The sequence below is a fragment of the Ornithodoros turicata genome, unplaced genomic scaffold, assembly GCF_037126465.1.
Source record: "Ornithodoros turicata isolate Travis unplaced genomic scaffold, ASM3712646v1 Chromosome17, whole genome shotgun sequence".
Taxonomy (NCBI): domain Eukaryota; kingdom Metazoa; phylum Arthropoda; class Arachnida; order Ixodida; family Argasidae; genus Ornithodoros; species Ornithodoros turicata.
In genome coordinates this window covers 1,391,628-1,398,891 of record NW_026999326.1, presented here as the reverse complement: position 1 = coordinate 1,398,891, position 7,264 = coordinate 1,391,628, and the positions used below count along the sequence as shown (strand labels likewise).

General features: G+C 47.4%; 2 long non-coding RNA genes across 2 annotated transcripts; both read right to left on the bottom strand.

Annotated features, from left to right (window-relative positions):
* Positions 1 to 4,894: 4,894 nt before the first annotated feature.
* LOC135372743 (uncharacterized) lies at positions 4,895 to 5,712 on the bottom strand. The gene is made up of 3 exons (XR_010416097.1): positions 5,575 to 5,712; positions 5,355 to 5,518; positions 4,895 to 5,158 (listed from the first exon to the last, which is right to left on the bottom strand). It is a non-coding gene; the product is annotated as an uncharacterized LOC135372743 (long non-coding RNA).
* A 70-nt stretch (positions 5,713 to 5,782) lies between these two features.
* LOC135372744 (uncharacterized) lies at positions 5,783 to 6,581 on the bottom strand. Its single transcript, XR_010416099.1, has 3 exons — positions 6,524 to 6,581; positions 6,138 to 6,181; positions 5,783 to 5,990 (listed from the first exon to the last, which is right to left on the bottom strand). It is a non-coding gene; the product is annotated as an uncharacterized LOC135372744 (long non-coding RNA).
* Between the last annotated feature and the right edge of the window lie 683 nt (positions 6,582 to 7,264).

The window sequence follows — 7,264 nt, the reverse complement described above, 5'->3', positions numbered from 1 at the left end:
TAGAAGTCCCTAAAGGTTGCCGTTGGCTTTCCACGCAGCTAGAAGTGCACTCTGTTGTCTGTAAAGTTAGCCCTGCAGCTTCGTATGACATTTCTTCACTGGGGGGCTCTCGAGAGCAGTCTGTTGTCTGCTCTGGCGGTATATTTAGCCGTGCATCTTCGTATGTCAGCGATATTTCTTCATTGGGGGGCTCTCGAGCAGCCGTGTTTGAGGGGCAGACATGTCCTCCGGTGGTATCAGCGCAGCTTCTGGTATCCCCGTCGGAACCGTTTGATGAGGCGGCTTCTTCCAGCTGCAGGATCGCGACTTCAGTTGGCCGGGCCCTCGAAGCTCTTTGTGCTCATGCTTCTTGGCGGCGATGAACAGCTACGTGGTTACGGAGCCCTCTCCTTGAAGGGAACTTGTCGGCACAGTGGGGGCACTTGAATGGGAAGGTGGTGCAATCAGTGTAAGACTAGGTTCGCCCACCTGGGCATTGATTCCTGTGCTGCGTCGGAGGAGGGCCAAGGGTCATACCACAATCGATGCAACGGTAGATCAGTGTGCCGATGCGGATGCCGTGTTCCACATCTATGTGACGCTTAAGTGAGCCGCACTGGGAGGTCCACGACAGTGACTTTAACCGACGAGTACATCCAACCTCAGTGCAGACAAAGTGGTCCGGAACCGGAAAGAAGACGGTCAGGGTAGTGTCCTCGCGTTGTAGTTGCTGTTCTTCTGCGCGTCGGCCATGAGAACTGCCTGAGAACCATGAGAGATACTGCCTGCACATGAGGTGATGTGCAGGCAGACCGAGGGTCCGGTGACCTCACATAGGCGATCGCTTCTGGGCTGTTGGATGCCTCACAGGAAGAGGTTGGCCCAAGGCTCGGCGTCCTCTTAAAGGGCATAGAAACTGAGCCTCCCCCGCAGTGTAGAGGGCTGCAGATCTGTAGCAGTAGAGGGCTACAAGGCTGTAGCAGTAGAGGACTACAGGGGCCATCCTCCGGAGCTACAGATCGGTCCGCCTCTGTCGCCATCGAGGAGCCTCGCCGCATGGGAAGCAGCTTAGTGCAACACTGCCCTCTGCAGGTGCAGGATCGCACTAAAGAGGGCGGTAGGAGGCGAGCGAACTAATTAGTAGCGCCTTTCTGGTGATATGTGGCTGCTCTGGACAAGGGGCAATAATCCAAGCCCTGAGTAGGGCCTAGTCCTCGGCGTGGTGCTCTGCTCGCCCTGAGAAGGGCGGTACACGGCTAGGGTGTACTCGGCACCGACCAGTCTCAGGCCCTTGGCAGATCGAGCTTTTCCCAAGGGGCTATTCGGCAAACCCTAACGGGCCGTTGGTACTTTTCAGAAGAAATTTATTTAACCCCTTGGGCAACGGAAAAACCAAAGTTTTACAACTCGTACACTCCAGTACCTAAAAAGAACCTTCATGACATCAACTGGTGAAATATCCCTACCAATGAGTGTCCACACTGACCACGTCGTTTGTTACATGCAGATATCTATGACCACCTTCGAAGGAATTCAGTTTCTCCTAGAAGAAACAACTCTGCCTCCAGATGCGTTATTGTCTGGCTTATAAGGCTGTACAATAAAGGCAACATAAAACGCATCCTGCGCTGCTGTCTCACTGCTTCACACCTGTTTTTCCGCAGGATGTGGCGACCAAGTGCTACTACCAAACTTGTTTCGAACCTGTCGTCTAGGTCGATATCTTATGGGAAACCGTCGCGATACAAGCCTCCAAAAGGTTTGGGCTCCCATACATGTATTAAAGACATCCTCATTTGTTTCTGGAAGATTGCAGTTTGGACAGGCATTAGTATTTGTGACTCCCCAACGGAGTAGAGAGCGTCTCTCGTAGGTTTCGTTCCCCAATCAGCAGACCATTGGAAATCCCTTACTGCATAAGGCAAAGCACTAGAGGTTAGGTCAATCTACGACTGGTTTAACGCTTCCAAGTTGTTATGTTTAGGTTCAGAAGAACAGAGCATCTCACATATTCTTGATACGGCAGTGCCTTGTATGTTAACTGATGGAACAGTGGTTTGCACTTTGTGTAGCATCGCCACTAAATCAGCGTAAAAGGGAAGTGGTTTTTCTGCTGCAGGACAGAGATTTCCAAGGCCCCCTGGGAACTAAAGCGCTGCTCTGGGTATTTAATCAATGCAATACAAATAAGCGCGGATGACTTTCAATGTTATCTAAAATTGTTAATACATTTTTCAGAGCTAACAAGTTGCAAAAAGTTTGAACACATGGAAGGCTCCATCTACCTTCTTCACGAGAGCGACGCAGAGTTTCCCTATTAACAAGCTCTGTACGATCGCTCCAAAAAAAGGAAAAACACAAGGAATTCACCCATGCCCAAACTGACAGAGGTGGAAGCGCTATTCTAGCGATACACCACAGTTTGTCACACAACACAGACTTAATAAGATAAGCACGTTCGCATAATGAAAAACGAAAGTTCTTCATCACCTCCAATACGCTTTCTAAGAGAGTTTCTGCGCACAAGAGGAGGAGGAGAGACTAAAGTGACGTGCGCGGTGATGTGGCGTGCTCCTATTGGTGGAGAAGCGCATTGCATCACGTGTGAGCAGCAAAAAAGCAGCATGTCACGTCGAGACTGGGAGGTACCCGGGTTCGAATCCCGGTGCCGGCTGTGCTGTCTGGGGTTTTTCCTGGGTTTTCCTCAGACGCTTTCATACATATGTCGGCAGTTCCCTTAGAAGTCGGCCCAGGACGCACATTCCCCCAGGGCGTGAGTCGTGACGTTGCCCACATACGTGAGGCCGACAACGGCAAGCCCTATCAGCACCACCACCATCACCAGCAAAAAAGGTAAACAAGCTGGATCGGTCGCTTTCACGCTGTCAGTTTATCGTGTTTTACGTCGTTTTTAAGCGACAAAATGGTAAATACGTGTTGTGGATTTCGTGTCGGTGATAAATACGTGTGACAATTGGATGAAGTATCTGTCTTCCGAGTTCCAAGAGACAAACGGGGGCGTCGGCGGTGGGAGAAGGCAACCAACCGTCGCGACTGGCAAGTTACAGCTACCAGAGTTGTTTGTAGCCGTTACTTTGACGCCGCAGTACCGAGGCACCATCTTCAGGACTTTTAAAAGTAACGCGTTACTTTCTATATACTTTGAAGCCACATTTCGGGGCCGGACATCAATCCTGTCTGATAGGGTTTGGATAGTTTAGCCGCATACCGTTCAGGACCTCATATCGCTTCCTGCGTTCCCCCAAGCCGCCTAAATCCAAGGCCTTATATGCTACCCCTTCCCAAGAGGGACGTGGATGTCCCGAATGTGTCAGTCGCTGAAGCATTATGTACATGGCGCATTGCGGCTACAAAGGGGAATCTTTGGCTTGACATCCGGGTACGCACATTGACGGGTGACGTGACAGGTGACATGCTGCATGACTACATTTCCGTTGGGGCATTCACACAAAGCACACTGGTTCCGTCCATAGGTTGACAGTGTAACCCTCACGCTGTGTGAACGATCTCTGAATGAAGCACGCTTATTCCAACTGATACAGACGTCCAGGAATTCAAACTTGAGCACGTTTCCTACCCAGGCAGCACAGTTATGTCGGGTGAGCATCGGTCCAATGTCGGGAAATATCGCATGAAATATTGGGTGAATATGCGTTGCCGATATCGGACCAGCACCGTTTTTGCAACATCGGCTAATATCGGCGCAATATTGGCAACCAATATTGCTCTAATATCGGCGTGGTGTCTGCAGGATATCACACCAATATCGTTTTCCGATATTGGCCCAGCTACGGCCCGTGTTATTATCACTTTTTTTTTTCGTCCCACGTGACGATTTGCTTTCGCATCAAAATTTTTGTGAACACAGTTAAAATACAGGTATATCATAACACATTTTTATTTTTCAAGGTACAGGTAAACAAATGCGTATTTCTTCAGAACATTTCATCCTCACGGTGTCGGGGGAAGGTCCTCTCGAAAGTCCCCTTGCCCTTCAAGACGTTTGGCTCGTCCTCCATCACGATCACTTGCACCAGCAAGGTGCTTTCCCAACTTGCTGTTAATGTTGGCTTCAGTTTCGTGTTTAAATTTGTCTTTGATGCCATCTGGAAATTGTAAGTATGAATAATGTAAATCCAACAATTCACTTGATTGCTGGACAGCACGCCGCCCTCCGCGACCGACGTAAAATACGGGGTGCCGCGTGGTGAGCTTTCATCGCACGTTAAGGAACCCTAAGGTGGGCAAAAGCAATCCACAGACCGACCGCTGTGGCGTCGCTCATGATCTCAGTTGTCTCGCGACGTAAACCCCCAATTATTACTTGCTGGACACGACTTCCTTCTATGAATATATATGATATTACAGATGGTGTATAATATATATATATATAGTTACTATATTTATATTATAATTATTGTCATTTCATTCTCAAATATATTACTTATTTTTCTACTTTACTGTTATATTGAATCATTCATATATCTAAAAAAATAATAAGTAAGATTGTCCAGCTGATTGACTATCAATGCCTACTGCGTGCTGAAAATTTCTACTCATCTCGAAAATGCAAGCTTTAACAGAACACATTTTTCATGTGCATCTCGTTTAGTGCTCTACACCCACATCGAACTCTTAAGGCACCTTGTTTGAGGCAGCAACAGCACAGACGGTATACAAATGAAAACACACCTGCTGCCGATTAACAAAACATTAAATCAGCTATTATACAGCCACAGATGTGAAGCTCATCAAATGCTTTTTTCTTCGGCTTTCCTTTTAAGCTGTATTCGGTCACGATATGGTTCGCCAGAAGACGTCACCACGTTAGCTTTACAGTATCCTTGACAATCTCCCCACCTATTCTTGCGATGAAGGAGACCTTCAAAGTGCAGTTAGCAGCATGTTTATACGTTGCTCAGTGTAAGGACAAGAGACATGCTTACAAACTGATGTCGGTAGTGTGGGTCAAGCAGACGAGCTTCAAGTTCTGCTAAATCATTCTGAGACTGAAGCGGCAGAGACGGAAGCACAAAGGACTGGCTCTCAATAGCTGATGTTGCTTTCACTGTTGCCTCAATGTTAAGTATGATGTCCCTGAGATTTCTGAAGTCTTCTTTGAGCTCCACAAGAGCTTTGTATACTTTCCGCATGTGTCCTGAAGGTGGAAGCAGAAATGGTAATGAAAAAATGCAAGAGGTCACAGGTAACAACGTATTCTAATTAGGAAGCACTTAGCTCTGCTTATATGTATTTTTATAGTTTTATATTGAATTCCTTGAGGCATCAAGAAATCGCAATTGCTTTATGAACTTGGTTCCTAATGAAAACAAAGAGAAAAAATATGTGTGTACCATGTCTATCATCAGGTGCAGGCTCAGCTGTTTTCTGGACAGCTCTTGGCAATGTCGTTGGCGGCAATGGCAATGAAAGCAGGGGCCCAGAGATGCGAGTATGACCGCGTTGGCTATGCAAGCCAAGTGCTGAAGGACATTGACTTTCCACAGCGGGCTGGGACCTAAAAGCATACAGTAATCTGTACAAGTCACCTACCAAAACACGTATTGCGCTTACAATGACATAGTCGCCTGATCTGTACTACCAGAAAGTGGTGAGCCTTGGGCGGGGCTTGCTGAATCTGAGTCTGACAGCTCAGATTCTAAGGCAGATGTTTCGAGCGATTTGCCTACTTTGTTTTGTGCTTCGGTGTAGGAATCTATGAATTGTTTAAACAAAAGATTATGATTGAATACAATGCTGTTAAGATTTGGATTACCTGCGTAGCCTAGCACTCTGACCGCAAAAAGCCTCCATGGCCCTGGTGGAACATTTCTTTGTACCATCTCCTCTCGCCTCTTGTCGGTAACTTTGGTTGGCCACCTGCACCGTCTGTGACCTTCTTCAAGCCACGAACATGGAACTGCGCTCGTAGTCTTTTCACCTAAAAATTCAACGACAGCTAGCCACTGTCCTGGCAGGGGTAACATGTCCTGCAAAATAGGGACAAGCATGTTACTGGTAGTTATATATTAAGACCTACATTTTGAACTAGTAGTTGAGTACCTACTCTATAAAACAGCCTAGGTTGGTCGAAATGGAATAGAGAATACGCCAGCGATAAGAAAGAAGGTAAACACCTGGTAGTAAGTGATTCCACGTGGTTCATTTCAGTTCTTCAACCCTACAACAATCAAGGCGAAATCTTCATCAGGTAAAAACATTTCAACAAACAACCCTCGCCTTCAATGACGGACGCTATGTACAATTGCGCTTTGCGTCACCGTACATCCTTTCGGAAGAAAGGATGTATTCGATCCTTCACTAAATACGCACTTGACGAGCACTTTCAAAGGTAAATGAACGGCAATAAATGGTAAAACGAGTCGTGGGCTGCATTAGACGCTACGCCATTTCGCCGTTATGCACAACCATACGGACGACTGTCATATCCCGCTCAACAGCGTGATATGTGGCACTTACTAAACATGAACTGTGCAAAGAAAATAGGAACTTTGTGACCCACCTGGTAATTTCGCTGTGTAAAAGCACAATCGTCACACCTGTCACACCTTGCGTTTTCCCGCTCTTCCTTCTGAAATGTCAACGACGCAGCGCAGGCGGAACAGTTCTGCTCATGCGCAGCAGAAGCCGGTCATGCGCAGTAGGCTAGCCGCGCGCAGATGGACTGAATGCAAGAAGAAGGAGGTGGGCGCATTCTTTCTCTGTTCATCTGTCGTCTTCTCTTTCGAACGGCGCATGATCGCCTAATATCGGGCAATATACCCCGTTCTTTGCCGTCCGCTTCCAATATTTTCCCGGCATTGTGTGCTCCTTGGGTACGTTCAACTTTTTCTCACCTTTGTTCAAACAGCCAAGATCATCACGAAAGAAAAACGACTCTTCTGATGTCGATATCAGAGCCCTATTCGCTGTTTCACAGCTCAGCTTCGGCTGGACGCTGCTTTGTTTACCTTTTAGGAGCGAGCACATGTCTCCTCCAGCCAATCAAAGGCGTCCTTGAAACGTCACTCCTGCGTCATGCGCGGTGACCCCGCGCGCTTACAGAGCGTATACGTTCTTTCATACAATGCATCGTCAGCATAAGCCGAAACTGTAACGAAACTTATGATGAAGGAACGAATAACCGAGAGACACGGGACACAAAGACAAGCACAAGAGTTCTCAGACACGGTATTGATTTAATAACACCAAGCCTCCTAAATACCTAACAACTCCCGGAGGGGAGGGAGAGGGATAAAGGATG